We start from the raw sequence: 17603 nt of genomic DNA on the forward strand, positions 1-17603 counted from the left end.
CTGCTATTTCTCAGGTCGAAGGCGTCATGCACCAACCCAGGATACTTGGCAGTGACTTGGGAGATGTACTGGTCAGCAAGGCACACCATCTGGACATTGAGTGAGTGGAAACTCTTCCTATTCCTGAACACCTGTTCATTGGCCTGGGGGGGAACAACAAATCCTATATTTGTTCCGTCAGTGACCCCAAGAACATTTGGAATATGTCCCATCACATAGAATCCAGACTTCACAGTGGCCAAATCTTCTGCTTGGGGGAAAGCGATGTAGCTGCACATGTGTTTGAGCAAGGCAGCCAAAACCTTTGCCAACACTATTGAGAACATTGGCTGTGACAGTCCTGCAGCCAAGCCCACTGTCACTTGGAAAGAGCATGTTGCCAGGAAATGGAGCACTGATAGGACCTGCACATGAGGGGGGATCCCAGTGGGATGATGGATAGGAGATATCAGATCAGGCTCCAATTGAGCACACAGCTCTGTGATTGTGTCCTTGGCCAGTCTATAGGTGAGATTTATGTGCCTATCCTCCAGTGTAGCCAAGCCAACAAGGGGTCTGTACACAGGTACTTGCCTCCTCCTCCTCCTATTCCTCCACAGTGGTGGGTACCTAAGGGGCAGAAGAGTGAGAAGGGAGTGACAACATGAAAAATGGATCCACCACTTCAGTGTACATAATGCATTTATGTAACTGGACAATGTAATTGGCTATGTATGTACAATCGACACCAATGACCCAGTTTTTATTTGAAAATTGTGTACCAGCACTATAACATGGCAATGGCCTGTCCTGAATATAGGGACAGATGGAAATGATCTCACTCCACCGGCGTTGGGCATCATGGCAGAAGGCGGTCTCCACTGCCTTGCAATTCCTCATTGGCTAACATGGGGCTCTATGGAGTACAGTATCCAATGAGGATCATTGCCGGCGGTGATAGTGTACACCGCTGCGGATGTGACTACTATTTTCTGACTATAACCTCACTTGATTCCTGACTGCGTGGGCTGCTGTTACCTGTGTCTAGAACCTGCCTTGGCCCATGCAAAAGGGAAATGGGCCCATGCCTTCACTTCGGAGGAGTTAGAGCGCCTGGTGAATGGGGTCCTACCCCTGTATGGACAGCTGTATGGGCCTCCAGACCAACTGGTCAGTACGCCTTGGGGACGTTGCATGCGACAAGGCTGCATGGAGATGTGTGTGTGTGCTGACAGTGTGTCATTTAGGTGGGAGGGATGGCTGGTGGCGGTGTACATGCAGAGCTCCAGGTGATGTGTGTACCATTTGAGGGGCAAATAATGTCTGAACACCATATGTGTAACAGGCTGGATATTCAGATTCATGGTGTCCCTCTGTGTTTTCCCTGCAGGTCAGTGCCCATCAGAAGAAGGGCTTGTGGTGTGCCATTACCAAGGAGGTGCAGACCCTGGGGGTTTATAGCTGGCGGATCACCCACTCCAGGAAACGGCGGGAGGACGTGAGACGCTGGGCCCAGAAGACTGTTGAGGCCCAGCTGGGGACAACCTCCGAATGAGGAAGGTGTGCCCGTTGGAACCTGACCCCCGTGATGGCCCGCATACTGGCAGTGGCCTATCCAGAGCTGGATGGGCACTAGAGGGCATCACAGCAGCCACAAAGGAGTAAGTCTAGTGTGTGTAACAACCATCTTTGTTGCCTCACATGGGATTCTGGTCTTGGGTTTTAGTCAGTGGATGTCCCGTTATGCCAGCTCATACATTGTTGCGTGGTCCAGCTCAGGATTATTGGGTGAATAGCAAATTCTGGATAGCTAGCTAGGTGGCTTTCATGTGAGACAGGGCTTAGTAGGTCCCAGGAGGGGTGCAGATGGCAGTGTTTGGTTCTTACCTACTGTGGTACCTAGTCAATGGTATGCCAGTGCGGTGCATACTGCTCAATCTTTGTCCCTGTGTGTGATGGTGATGTGTATGCCATCTGTGGTGCTGCTGCTGTCATTGACCCAGTGCTTCCTTTCTCCTCCCCTATTTTCTTCTATCATCCTGTGTGTGTGTGTGTGCATTAGCATCATCTGGAAAAGGAGCAGGGGTACCCATGAGTGAGGGAGCTGCAGCCCACAGGACCCAGGAGGCAGAGTCCACTGACGATGATGGGACCAGTAGGACGAAGGGCAAGGGGAGCACCACGGAGGGGACAGGAGGTGAAAATACTGACTCTGAAACCTCCTCCGATGTGAGCTCCCTGGTGGTGGCAGACACCTCTGGAACCACCCCAGCTACAGGTACAACCGCCACCCCCGTACCAGCACCGCCCTCCCAGTAGCCCCCCACTGAGTTGCCCGTGCCTGCTCACCCAGGAGGGTGGGCATCTCCTTCACCCCAGGCACCTCAGGCTAACAACAACCAGTCCCAAAAGATTCCAGGGCCGTGAAGATTTCTAACCCTCATGTACAAAGGGGCCTGCCAGAGCTTGCACACCTGCAAAGGGCAGAAGGATCCTCTAGAGAGGACTGTTGCCAAGGACAGAGAGCGTGCCACACCTTGGAAGACCTTCAGCCGTAGACTGAAAGGCAAAAAAAGGGAGATGTCATTGATACCAACAGGGTCTAATGGGAAGAGGAAGTGCTGTATAGTGAAGTAAGGGGCCCTAAACCAAAAGCAACCAGAACATTGGTGATGTCCTGGCAATAAAGCATTCCTTCTAAACCTAGCCCATGACATCCTCCTGGTTGGACATCTGGGGAAGACTAAAACTTGGGACAGGTTGGTGAACCATTTCACTTTACCCGGATGTCACAGAAAGTAATGTAGTTCTGTCACTCCTGTGTCACCTGTCAAGCCAGTTACAAGGCAGGGGGACAACTAAGGGCTCCCTTAATCCTACTACCCATTGCTGAGACTCATCTGAGAGGGTAGGAATTGGCATTGGTGGCCCCCTAGACACCCCAACTGTCATTAGAAACAAATTTATATTTGTGGTAGTATACCATGGCACCAGATTTTGAGAAACCCTTCCCCCTCCCCTGAAGATGTCACGTCCCCTGCAGCGGCTAGAGCCCTACTTGGTACCTACATCAGGGTGAGGTTCCCTAAGGAGCTCATTTCTGATACAGATACTAATTTCATGTGTGTAAACCTGAAGTCTATGTGAAATGAATTTGGTGTAACTTACAAAGTTTCACCCCCTATCACTTACAGACTTTTGCTTTGTTCAGAAATTCAACGAAACCAATGAAAATCATAATCATGGATTTGCCTGACAAACTCTGTAGGGGATGGCATTTTCTCTTCCCATGACCTCTATTTGCTTACAGGAACATTCCACAAAAGGAAGTGCATTTCAGTCCCTTTGAGTTTGGGTTTGTACACCCTGTAAGAGGACCCTTGAGCTTGGTGAGAGAGGGTTGGGAGAAACCCCTCAAGGACCTCAAACACGATGTAGTGGACTACATTCCAGGCCTATGGTCTTGCATGGAAGAGGACACGAAGAAGGTAAACAACAATCTGGAGCCCAGCAAGGGGCTTCAGAAACAGTGATATGATCAGAAGTCCTCCATGGATGAGTACCAGCCAGGTCAGAAGGTGTGGGTGTTGGAGACTATGGCTCACATGGCCCTACACGGTAGTGGACTGGGCCTTACTTTGTAATGGAAACGAAAAAGGAAGTTACCTACTTGGTGGACCTAGACACACACAGGTACTCCCACAGGGTGAACCATGTTAACTAATAGAAACCCCAATATAGCAGGGCTGACAAGGCAATGCTCATTGTGACAGGTGACAAAGAGGAAGAGGAACATGAATCTATGTCAGACCTTCTCTCAATGTCAAAGATGGCTCAGTGGATGATTTAACGCTCTCCTCCATCCTTACTGAACAGCAGCAGAGGAACTGTCACCAGTTGCTGGGGCAGTTTGCTGGACTGCTTTCGCTACCCCATTTCAGATCCAGCGGTGTGTTCTTGAGCTAGACACATTTGACAGTTTACATGTCAAAAGTAACATTTACTGGTTGTCCAGTCAAGTTGCAAAGATACTAGAGTTAGGAATGATTGAGCCCTCCAGTATTCCTTGAACAAGGCCAGTGTTCCTGGTACCCAAATCCAACCCAAAAGGCAGGAAGCCAGAGATGAGATTCTATATGGGCTACAGAGGACTTAATGCAGTCACCAAGACTAATGTCTACCCCATCCCAAGAGCTGATGAGGTCATTGCCTGCCAAGTACCTAAGCACTTTTGATTTGACTTCAGGCTACTGGTAGATAGCCTTTACCCAGGGATCAAGGGAGAGGTCTGCTTGTCTAACTACAGTGGTGCACTCTCAATTTAAAGTGATGCTCTTTTGCCTGAAAAATGCACTTGCCACATTTGAAAGGTTGGTGAACAGAGACCTGTCTGGTTTGGAAGCTTTTAGTGCACCATATCTAGATATATTGTTGTATTCAGCTCCACTTGTGAAGATCACCTGGCCCACCTCAAGTAAGTGTTTCAGCCCTGCAATAGGCAGGCCTGACTAGTAAGGCACGTAAATGAATAATAGGGCATGGATCTGTTACAGGGGAGTAGCCAGAAAGTTAAAGTACCCCCCACGTTTTACTAGTGCTCTGATGGCACCAAACAAGCGAGGAAAGTGAGCCCAACCCTTCCTAGAAAATCTGCCTTGTTTCTTCCATCCAAGCATCTATCCACTCATCTTTTTACCCTTCCAGTCAATTAATGATACTTACTATTTCACCTTTACATTCGGTAATATATTAATTCTTTCATTTATCATTCAATATATTTCCATCTGTCCATCCATCTACTCAGCCATCCATCAAAACAGCCATCCATTCGCTCTGCCATCCATCTGTCTACAGTTCACTCTGCCACTCATCCATCCATCTACCCACTCTTCCATCCAGCCGCACTGCCATCCATCCATTATCTATCCATCCACTCTGACATTCAGTCACTCATCCATCCACTCTGCTATCCACTTACTCATCCTTTCACCCACTTATCCATCTATCAGCCAGTGGCAGCTGGCGACTTTCCAAAGTGGTGGGGCACATAAAATATATGGCACATAAAATGTATATGCTTACACTTGTATTGCAGATGAGATTGGGGCACATTCTAGTTATAGGTACATTCTATTGAAATAGAACGTGCACCGATCACCTCTGCATTACAAATGTAATATTGCAGCATATTGGGAGTACTGGTGTAAAATAAATAAACACACCAGCAAAATCCTTACCTTGATAATATCTAATCCTCCCGCAGCCTGGCAAACATGTGCATGCTATGTAATAGCATGCTAGCCAAACCAAGCACTGCTGTTGTGCTGCTTTTAATACCAAACAGCATAAAAGCAGTGTCAGGATTGTCTGGGTCAGGGAAGCACATCACTCCACCAGAGACTGATAGGGTTGTGTCCCTTCTCTTCCAGGCACCACATAGTGTTAATTAAGGAAGCCTGAACTGTGCATGTCAGGCTGGTCAAAGCAAAACCACCAGCCAATCTGAAATGCGCAGTTCATTTAACACAGCTTCCCATTCAAGCAACGCCAGGTGAGAGAGCTCCTCAGCCACGACCTAACCTGAAAGAAATCAAAGGAATGGGTGTAAGACGTCTGACTGGGTGTAGTGGCTCACAGTAGAGGATCAATGCCCCCACGCTCCTATGGAATAGTCACCCCTGTCTTTCATCCCTTTCATTTACTATCCATTTATCTATCCGTCTGCCTATCCCACCATCGCTTTACTCTGCAATCCTTTCATCTGTCCATCCACTTAACCCTTCATTCACTCATTCATCCATGCAACCATTCATCCCTTCACTCTGCAATTCTTTCACCTGTCCATCCACTTATCCGCCCACTCATTCTTTCACCCACTCATTCATTCAGCCAATTAATCATCAACCCCCTCATACATCCTTCTTTCCATTCAATTTTCCTTCTTTCCTTTGCTTGTAGGTTCAGGGTATGTACAACCTCTCCAGCCAAATATGCAGGCGGTTCTGGCTTGTGAGGCCTTTTTAGGCCTGACTGTATTAGAGGAGGCTTATGAAGGGTTTTGTCACTATTGTGCCTCATCACCCGACAGAACTCACCTCTAAGAAGGAGCCAAAGAAAGTAATTTGGTTATTTGCAAAACAAGAACGCGTTTCCTAGGGAAACTAGTTCCTGACTATAACTACCTACTGGTGAGTGCCAGTAGGTAATACATATACATATATACATATAAAAAAGTACCTTAATAATACTTACCTTAATTGACTTTCGTATGTGAGGTAAAGGCATGCGTGTTAAAGGCATATGTGTGGTAAACAATGGTGCAGTAAAAAATGAATAATAAATGCATGCATATTTTTACTGCGACTCTTAGGGCCAGATGTAGGAAGCCGTTTGCATGGTGCAAACTGCGAAAATCGCAGTTTGCGCCATGCAAACGGCCTAACGCGATGCACATTCACAAATTGCAAGTCGGTATAGGGAGGGGTGTTCCCTTCCTATTTGCGACTCGCAACGCAATTCAGAATTGCTTTGTGACCGCGAATGCGGTCGCAAAGCAACTCGCAGTTACCACCAGTGTCACACTGGTGGTAACTCATTCGCAAAAGGGAAGGGGTCCCCAGGGGACCCCTTCCCCTTTGTGAATGTTGCCCAGAATGGTTTTTCAGAGCAGGCAGTGGTCCAATGGACACTGAAAAAACGAAACCAAATGGTTTCGGTATTTTTTTCATTTTGCAACTTGTTTTCCTTTAAGGAAAACGGGCTGCAAAATGAAAAAAAAAAATGCTTTATTTAAAAAGCAGTCACAGACATGGAGGTCTGCTGACTTCAGCAGGCCACCATCCCTGTGAGTGCAGGGACTCGCTATGGGGTCGCAAAATGTGACCCACCCCATTAATATTGATGAGGTGGGTCTTTGTGACCCCATAGCGAGTCGCAGACGGTGTCTGAGACACCGTTCTGCATCCAAGATTGCGACTCGGAAATTGCGAGTTGGGTTTTGTAAAACGCACACATTTAAGGATTCAATATTTAAAGCAGAGGACCGCATTTGTTAGGATACTGATAAAGTGAGTTCAACTATTGGGGACTTTTTTTCTATAAGTCGTTCTTTGAAATGCTTTTGTTTTGAGCTTTTTATATTAATATGTATTTGTATCTGAAATTGTATGTTTTCTTAGTTTCTCCATAGTTCTTAGTTTCTCCATGGTCTTCTTGTGACTAACAATTGAATGTTGGTAGAGAGAGTTCACTTATCTAATAGAAAAAGAAAATCCAAACCATGAGTGCAAACAGATGTGAATCAGTGTGTTTTGTGTACTAAAGAGTTATCTGTCTGAAATGTTTTCAATAGGCTACCTTTGCCCACTCACAGGTGGAGACATGCAGCTTTATGAGCACAGTGTATACTCCATCCCCCTGGTTTATTTTAATGATGACAATAATAACTACATGGGATAAAGAAGTTTGCCTAGGTCTGCATATACCGTGAGCAGGAGAAATAAATAGGAAATAATCTCACAGAAACAAAAGCTTGAGACTGCCATGCTGAAGGGAGAGATGGGGTGGGAAGGGACAGGACTTGGGTGAGGGAATGGGGGGGTCAAATGCTTAGTGAAGGATAGTATCATAAATAGGGGTAGAGTCACCGAAAGTCAACGTACAACGTACAGGTGGCCAGTACATATATATTAATAATTTAATGAACTCTGTCTTCGAATGAATTGTTCCAAAGGGAGAGGTTAGTCATAACTGGTCACAAACTGAATGCTTTTTAAGATAGTTAAGGAGGCTACAGCACTGCTGCAGAGGTCTGTGTGTATCAATCAAGTAGGTTTAGTTCAGTTAAGTTAGCATACGGGGTTGATGCGCTTGCGGGAGTGATCTGCTGCAGAGCATTGCATGTAACGTAGGCCGGACTTATATTTAATGGACTAATGAATCCCCACCTTACCAAATACAATGGGGATTGGCACTGGTCCCGAAGACTGGTAAGGATGGTTTAGACTTGAACTGTGAGTTGTGGGTTATGGACCACCATCTCTACGCAGGTCACCAGGTAGAAGTTCATAGAAGTGACAGGTATGAGATGAGAGCTCGAGGGCTGGAGGCGAGAGAAGAACAGAAAAGGTGAAAGAGAAGAGAAATCAGGGGTGTAGCTTATACTCATGCAACCCCTACAGTGCAGGAGGGTCCCCAACCTTTCAAGGGGGGACGTCAATTCAGCCGAGGGTCGGTGAATAGCTGTGAAATGGGCGAGACTCAGGGAAAGGAAGGGCGGGGAGGTCAGGACAAAGTGGAGAAGAAAGAAAGACTGAAAGATACAAAGAGGGACAAGGAGGAAAGGGGTCACTCTCGGCCCCCGGAGCGGGTCAGCAACTGCACCAAGGTAATTTTGTGAGCGCCTTTTCGAAACAAAATATTCCACTAATAAATCAAAAAAATATGCTGTAAAATACACCTCTGAATCTTAAAAAATATGATTAGGAGAGCTACCCCTCCACTCCAACATCCTCCTTCTGAACACTTCTAGGAAAGATTTGACACAGTCTCTCACCCGCCTCGTGTCTTAGAATTACAGTTCAAAGGGAGGTGTTTTCATTTTATGGCTACGCCTTTGCTTGCATTCAGTGTGAGAAAGCTCGATAGGTGAATGAGCTTACTGCAGAACACCGTGTCCAAATGTCAGGGACAAGTAATAAAAAAAACTGTTTAGTGCACAATGCACGAGCTACTAACACTGCATGTCACCTTCGAAGCACACGTTTTGATTTTTGGAGGCTTTGACTCATTTTTTGTTACTGTTGGACTGTGAAATGTGATCCTCTAAGTAGTAATAAACGCAATACGATATGTACTGTGTGCTAAATAAATGCCTTTAATTAGTGTAATTGCAAACCTACGTTTGTGTGTTGAGGAAGATACAACCAAATGCGTATGGAACTGATATGCGACTGAATGGGATGATTTCTAGGGCCGCCTCACAACCCGATTCCAGCTGTATACTCGGACGCAGACCCGCAACCTGGCCAGCTTCCCACTCAGTCACGAGGCTTTTACATAGAGATGCTGGCTACAGTGTTGTAGAATAAATTCATTTGTGTCTAACTCACAATGTCGTTTTTGTTGTATTTTCTTGGCTGGTAAATTGGCACCGTTCATCTACATACAACTGTATCTAAACCACGTCTTAGTGTCTGCACCCTATTTCCTTCAAAGAGTGTTATTTAAGAAAATCGAACGTGTGAAATTCTACTCGGGCCTTATCTGTAAAACTTGAGTGTGTGTGACGCGCGGGGGCGGTCGGGGAGTGGAAAGACAACTAAATGGTGTAACTGAAAAACGTTTTTGTAAACGTTATCTGTGTTTCTTGTATTGAGATAGCCAAGCCGGGTTGTGGGTTAAATAGAGATAAGATAACCAATGACCTTTGAAGTTTTTCAGAGGAATTATGGTCATGAGTGTGAGATATGATAGTGCCGCTCAGGGATGTTTATGTAACCAGTCTTCAAAGAACATGAGACATTAGCACTGCGCCATAAATTAGTCACATTTCCCAGCAAGAGATTAGCGTGGAAGGGAGGGGCCTGGAATGTTGCTCGAGCTGATGAGCATCAGCTTCGTGTATTGTTTTGCAGCTTAAAGAAGGATATACCACGTACACCATTGAGATGAGGAGGGGGAGATTGGGGTGGTGGGGAGGCTCTCGGTCATATCAGAAAATCACATTTCAGTAGTGAACCGAATGCTATTCGTTTTCTACACAGGACCTGGCTCTGTCCTGTCATAGTTTTCAAAGGGAGTCTTCAGGTTAATTTTCACCTTGAAGTACTTATTGCCCGGACCTTGGCGGTGGGTTAAAAAATCTTTCGAAAAAAATATGTTGCTTAAAAAATGTAACGCATTCAAAGTGTTAAGCTTAATTAAGTACACCCGAATTAAATATTAAACAAGCATGCTGTCTAGGGCCCATTTAAGCGGAGACAAAAAACAGATACTAGACTGAGATCGAAGCATTTCCTGTACTTGTGTATGTGCATGATCTCAGGTCTCCTGCAACATTTACATCAGCTAATGGCTTTGGCAGTATTGACAGTGGAGGTTGTGACACTTCAAGGGTCATCCCTCAATACCAAAAGAAGCATTGCCATAGTCAATAGGTCTCGCCTTTGGGACCTAAACTGCACATTAAACCTTTATCAGAAATAAACTGTGTATGTGCATTCCTTCCTACACTTGGCATTAGACTGTATTGGTTTGAACATCCCCTAGTGGACACCACAATAAAACTACTTTTGGAAGAAACATGGTCATGTAACCATTTAGCCAGCCCATAGAAGGCATAATCACATGAAAAGAGGAGGGCAGAGAGCATTGCAGTGTAACCACACATTGAGCCTCTAGAGGAAATATTGCATCACACATTTTCAGTTTTAGCACGCATGCTAAAATATTATTGCAAATAGGGTCCTCAGAACACAAACTACTCCCGGCAGTAAAGCAAAATCTCCAGCCATGAAAGCTTAAAAAGACATTGAATGGTGGAGAGGTTATGATTTGGGGCCCCCTCATCCTTGTTTTGGGACCCAGAAGATGAGCTGGACAGAAAGATCACACAGTGATGAACATTTTGGTGGTGGTCCCAATGTCCTAGAACCAACACAGGCACAATGGGCACAAATGTGTTGTAAAAGGAATGCCCCACAAAGCATTACGAGGCGAGTTTCCAGAGTGCAGCAAATTTAGTAGTATCGGCTCTCCCATTGTGACGGGAGAACACCGTTGAGGGTTTCCCTTTTGTTTTTTTCTATTTAAAAGACGCTAGTTTGTTTATTTTTCAACTGCTCAACTTTGGAAGAATGTAGGAATGGGCTGCAAATTTTACTGGTGCTTATATAAAGCACTACTATCTTCCAGTCGAGATTGTGCTATATAAATGAACAAAAAAGAATCCCCCTCGTGATTGCAGACTTTGTCGGGCGCAGACACTGCAAAGAAACAGTGAGATGCCAGAGGAAGAAACAACATACAGCCACGATTGCGCAGTGGAGAGGCAAAAGAAGCAAGCGTTTGCGTTCCCACATTTTCTCGAGTTAAAGCTATTAGCGCTGTAAGTTTCTAACTGGACTTTTATTGCCACATAAATTGAAAATGAAAAGCAAAACAGTTGATATAAGCAAGTCAATTCAAAGCACCATGTCCTCCATGAGCGTGAGAGCAAGAATTATTGGCTCCCTGCGTGCATGTTTATCAAACGATCGCAGCTGGGATGAAAGGCAAACCGAAACCAGAGGAGGAAGTGTGACGTAGTGTGATGGCCAACAAAAATGCTCACTTAGTGAAATGGCTTGGGAGGGAACTCAGCATACAAAGGAGGGACATTTCACAAAATGCACCAATAAAAATGAAACATGTAAAACAAGCACAACACAGAATGAATAGCAAGAGGGTGTGTGGTTAAAACCCACAAAAAGATTACAACAGGCAAGAGCGCTTGCACGCTTGACCCTAAAAAGTAGTGTGCCAACACTAAGGTATATGGCCAATCATGCAATAATACCTGTAACAGGGTCAGTCTCCAGGTGGTAACAAAACAGCCGCAAGGCAGGACAAACCAAAAGCTTTTACCTACCAAGTGAATTGAAAGGCAGGTCGAGGAATTCATTAAAGTGATGGTCATGTGATGGGTGTGGAGAAACCCCACAGAAGTAGATTACAGCATGTTGAGAGACAGCACATTCCCGCTACGTGGGCTAGACCTAAAAACGAATAAGACGTATCATGCAAAAAAGGTTTATGCTGGTGAAGGTGAGATAACTCAGAAGGTTAATGCACTTGCTATGTAAATTGTCCAACCTCAGTGGTCTTTGGATGGGTGAAACAAATAAATCTGTTTCTAGCTCAATTTGGAATTGGTTATATTCATTAAACAAATTATTATAGAAACTATTACTTTTGTTTCTGCAAAATAAAAAGCTGAGAGGTGTGTTGATGTCACCAGAACACTTTACCCAGCGCCTATGTATAAATAAATATATTTTGTTACATGTGCAATTGTTTTTAAAAAAAAAAATTCCAAATGGGTACAATCTGTAATGCATGGGACGCTCGCCATACCAATAAATTATCAATTAATTATCTGTTGTCAATTAATAATGATGTGCATTGCTGAAAGGTAAATAGCATGCAGCCCATAGATCAATATAATGTTTACTGCTTGTTTGATACACAGCCCAAAACTGGCTTAACTGTGGAGGACGCTTCATGCATGTATGTAATGCACACAGTGCACAACATGCTAGTATGAATTGTGCATACCACTCGCAAACAAAAACATGGTCATCATCCTTCAGTTTTTGTCATGTTTGGTGCATATTATGTTATCGGCCAACGTAATCTACCCATCAAGTCCTACCCACCCTCCAGACTCCTGCGCTCTGCCTCCCTCTCCCATACCCCCTGCATTCATAGGTGAAACAGCCTCCTACATCGTGGTGAAATTTTGGAACAACCTCCCCCTTCACCTACAGACCACATCCTCCTTTTTGGATTTCAGGAAAGGACTCAAGGCCTGGCTATTTGACTGAACTGAAAAGCTTCTCTCAACACCTGGGTAACCTTGCGGGTGATTATCTGCACTCTATAAATACTCTTTATTGTATTGAATTGTATGGACTACATTCTTGTACATCGCTATTCTCAATACTTGGAAGATGTGTAAGGTTAGTTGAGAGGTTACTCAATTGTTAGAAGTTGTTTTGTGTACATAGGTGTAAAGTTAAATTGCATTTAAACTTGTGGAGCTCTTTGAAGTATATTTTGTATGTGTGGGTGTGCCAAATAATTTGTTCCATTATTTATATGGATTGAGTGGTTAGGCATCCATTGCTCAACAGGAGTAAAGTTTTCTCTCTGTTGTGTACATGAAGGGGTGGTATATTTATACTGAATTTGTTTAATCGGTTCTACAATGTTTGTTGGCATTGTGCTCAGTGGTTCTCTTTGCATGTTAACGCTTTGACAATTAAATGGCTTTGTGTTGTTGGATCTATTCTCTAAGTCAGAGGTGGTGTGTAAGTGGTGTTCAGCAATCCTTCCAGAAGAGTCAGGACATTTATCCTGTAAGGATAGTAACATATTAGTAAAAACACCGTGCAGCATTACAGCTTTAGAACCATGGCTAGAGGAAGTACATGGCTGGAAGAACTAAGGAGGAGGTAAGGAAGTCAACATGAATTGAGCAGAATTTACAAGTGGCTTTGCATAGCTCGTAGTACAAGGATTTAGTAAAGTTCGACATACAATAAATACAAGACAACATAATTGTAACATCGCAGTAAATAAATATCCTAGCTTTGGCGTCCCATCTTTTACCTTTGGTGCATTAAAGGGAAGAAAGACATTTTACTGCCATAAAGTGTACAGCCCAGAGCTCTGTTCAGTGCATATCTTCCAGACACAACCTGCAACTGTTGCTTGCAGATTTGATTTAATATGTGCATCCTGCATTAGATTCACAGTAAAATAAGACAAATTCTGACCACAGGCTTCTAGTGTACACCGTCGGTCATGCATGTTTGTATCACTGACCGTATGAATGGGAACCTGTGCAGGGTGTATGTCTCTTAGATGCACAAAACACAACATGAACTTTTTGATTGTGGGGAGTGTTTAGTGCCTGCTTGTGACCCACCAAAACCCCTCACAGCTCACTAAAACACACATACTCACCCTACCACCGCACACCACCACAAAACCGAATCATACTCTGGCATACAAATGGTGGATTAAGAAAGTTACACTTTGAACAATGCACAGCATTATTATCACAGCCCAGTAATTTCAGCACTACACATGACCAACCACTGGTACTAAAAACCATCCTATAGAAGATAATGAAGGTACAGGCTTTACAAAAATAGAAAATAATGTGAAATTGAGAATGATAAATGATCTTTATTCGATTATTAAAATAAGCATTAAAGAGCAATACCAGCAAAAAACAATAAACAATACAAATAAAAATAAATAACCACCGGCAGAGAAAGCACTGAAAGCATACATTACTGCATAGGAAGATAAAATTTATCATCAATTTAATAATCAAATAAAGATCGGTCATCAATGTGAAGTTAATTTAAGTTATAAATATAAATAATTAAAAATATAAATACAATGTTTAAAGTACATATATAAACATAGTACATATTTATTATTTAATGTGTCTGTGTGGACATGTATGCATGCACATGGCTGAGCGTGACTAGCATTATGTCTCACCATAAAAAGCAGAGTCACTCCTTGGAACTTATGCCTGTTGACCAGGAACCCCAAAAGTATATGCACCCCCTCTCATAAGGGTTCATCTCTGACACAATTGTGTCCATTCATGGTATAATAGTGGCAATGGCATAATAATGGTCACACTTCATATATTACATTTTCGGTCTTGTTGTGGCATACTGACAGCCATCACTGAAATTTTAAGAGATGATTGTTATAACTTTAATCATCCCTGACATAATGTTGCTTCCCTCCCATCATAATGACCATGACTGATATATTGCTGGCATCAGCCCATCATGGTGTCCAGCCTCTGCATAAATGGTGGTCCTGCTATAATGCTGGCCATTATTGGCACATGAGAAGCATCCTTGGTGTTATGATTGGCATCTATGACCTAAAATGGGAACACCCGGGCTTTTGAAGGAGAAAGTGTCCATGTAAGCTGTTTTTTTATTGAGAGTAATTGGTTGATGGTTTGCACTGCCTGCCTCCTTCCAGCTTGTGGATGCTCAAATGACTCAGAAATGACTCCATATTGCGGGGGTCAAGGTGAACCTACGGAAGCTGCTATATCTGAATGGGAAGGATCCACATCTTCTGCCATGATTAGTATAGTGGGCTTGTCACTCAGCTTAGTCATTAGTCCAGACACCTCCCTTTGCAACCATTTTGCCATGATGATGAGATATGCAGAAGGTTTTAGAGACGTCTCCTCACTGCTAAAAAGAAGGACCTTTACAAGTTGTTGTGAGTTGTTGTGGAGCCTGGGGGTCATCAGCTTGATCAGACTCTTTTCAGGCAGGCTTTGCGAGGGAGATCTCTGACACTGGCGAGTTGGTAAGGCAGGTAGCTCCCGCTCCTCCGCCCAGTGCCACCTCCTCTCTGTCTGTTTCCTGGTTTTTAAGGATTCCCCTGCCGCTGCATCCCCTGTGGCCCCTCCTGCCTCCCCCCTCCTCCTCATCATCCGTTTCCTGTTGTTTTCAAGGATTCTCCTGCCGCTGCATCCCCTGTGGCCCCTCCCGCCTCCCCCTCCTCCTCACCATCTGTTTCCTGTTGTTTTTAAGGATTCCCCTACCGCTGCGTCCCCTGTGGCCCCTACTGCCTCCCCCCTCCTCCTCACCGTCCGTTTCCTGTTGTTTTCAAGGATTCCCCTGCCGCTGCATCCCCTGTGGCCCCTCCCGCCTCCCCCCTCCTCCTCACCGTCCGTTTCCTGTTGTTTTCAAGGATTCCCCTGCGGCTGCGTCCCCTGCGGCCCCTTCCGCCTCCCCACTCCTCCTCACCGTCCGTTTCCTGTTGTTTTCAAGGATTCCCCAGCCGCTGCGTCCCATGCGGCCCCTCCCACCTCCCCCCTCCTCCTCAACGTCCGTTTCCTGTTGTTTTCAAGGATTTCACTGCCACTGCGTCCCTTGCTGCCCCACCCCCCAGCCTTCCCATTCGTCCAGCCCCCCTCCTCCCAGCTGCCACTCCCTCCTTCCCCCCCATTTATGGCAGCCGCGGCGTGGTAGCGAGGAGTAACCCTTGACCCTGCTTCTGCAGGCAGGTAGCTCCCCGCTCCTCCGCCCAGCGCCACCTCCTCACCGTCCGTTTCCTGGTTTTTAAGGATTCCCCTGCTGCTGCGCCCCCTGCGGCCCTTTCCGCCTCCCGCCTCCTCCTCATCATCTGTTTCCTGTTGTTTTCAAGGATTCCCCTGCCGCTGCGTCCCCTGCGGCCCCTCCCGCCTCCCCCCCTCCTCCTCACCATCTGTTTCCTGTTGTTTTTAAGGATTCCCCTGCGGCTGCATCCCCTGCGGCCCCTCCCGCCTCCCCCTCCTCCTCACCGTCCGTTTCCTGTTGTTTTCAAGGATTCCCCTGCCGCTGCGGCCCCTGCGGCCCCTCCCGCCTCCCCCCTCCTCCTCACTGTCCATTTCCTGTTGTTTTTAAGGATTCCCCTGCCGCTGTGTGCCCTGCGGCCTTCCCGCCTCCCCCTCCTCCTCACTGTCCGTTTCCTGTTGTTTTTGAGGATTCCCTGGCTGCTCTATCCGCTGCAGCCCTTCCCTCCTCCCCCCTCCTCCTCACCGTCCGTTTCCTGTTGTTTTCAAGGATTCCCCTGCTGCTGCGTCCCCTGTGGCCCCACCCCCCCAGCCTTCCCATTCGTCCAACCCCCCTCCTCCCAGCTCTACTCCCTCCCCCCCATTTATGGCAGCCGCAGCGCGGTAGCGAGGAGCAACCCTTGACCCTGCTTCTGCAGGCAGGTAGCTCCCCGCTCCTCCGCCCAGCGCCACCTCCTCACCGTCTGTTTCTTGGTTTTTAAGGATTCCCCTTCTGCTGCGTCCCCTGCGTCCCCTGCGTCCCCTCCCTCCTCCTCACCGTCCGTTTCCTGTTGTTTTCAAGGATTCCCCTGCCGCTGAATCCCCTGCGTCTGTTAGGGTTTGTACACAGCAAAGAGCATGTCCCCTCTCACTGCACTAGTGGGTTCTGTAATAGCTCCCTTTTAAACTTACTATTGAAAGCCTTTCTTGTTATCTCACCTTCCCCCCCCCCTAGGCTTCTGTGTATGTTGTTTAATGTGCTGTTTTGTTTACACATTGGGCCTTGCTTTTACCAAGGTTTCTTTAAAACACTCCTCCCTAGGCCATGTGTTAATCCAACTCATTTGCATAATAACTGAAACTCTGCACACCTTCCAAGAACATGTGCAGCATGTGAGGACCACACCCAGCTCTTCAAACCACACCCAGCTCTGCACACCTTCCAAGAACATGTGCAGCATGTGAGGACCACAACCAGCCCTTCAAACCACACCCAGCCCTGTCTATAAAAGGCATCCCCCGAGCCTCACCCAGTGCTTGTGCTCGTCTACCTCCCGCTTACCTGAGAACAGATCCCTCGGCGCTGGCACTCCTGCTCTTTACAGACTTTCATTGACTTCAATGGGCGCAGCTTCTGGCTCTTCCTTCTTCCGGTTTCCGGTTCCTCCTTGCTTCAGCCTCTCTCCTATGAGTAACCTGCAAAAGAGAAAGAAGACAAGGTTAGACTGATCAGTATCTCTTGCCAGCAACAAGTAAGTGCAAAACCTTTTATTACCTGAAAGAACTTTGACAACAATTTCTGGATTCGTGTATAGACAATTTGAAACAAAATACCTTCCACGAACATTGTGATTCAAACTCTTTGTTACAAGAATATTTTGCAGAACTTTGTGAAGCAAACATTGTTTTTTCTCATGGAACTTTTAAGAATCGAACAGTGGAAACCATTAACAGCAAGGCAAACAGTAAATCAAGGACTTGCACAAATTACATGCTGTATTTTGATGTAAAAGTACAGTATTTGTTTTATAAAAGATTCTGGAAATATGGGAAA

The sequence above is a fragment of the Pleurodeles waltl genome, chromosome 1_1, assembly GCF_031143425.1.
Source record: "Pleurodeles waltl isolate 20211129_DDA chromosome 1_1, aPleWal1.hap1.20221129, whole genome shotgun sequence".
Taxonomy (NCBI): domain Eukaryota; kingdom Metazoa; phylum Chordata; class Amphibia; order Caudata; family Salamandridae; genus Pleurodeles; species Pleurodeles waltl.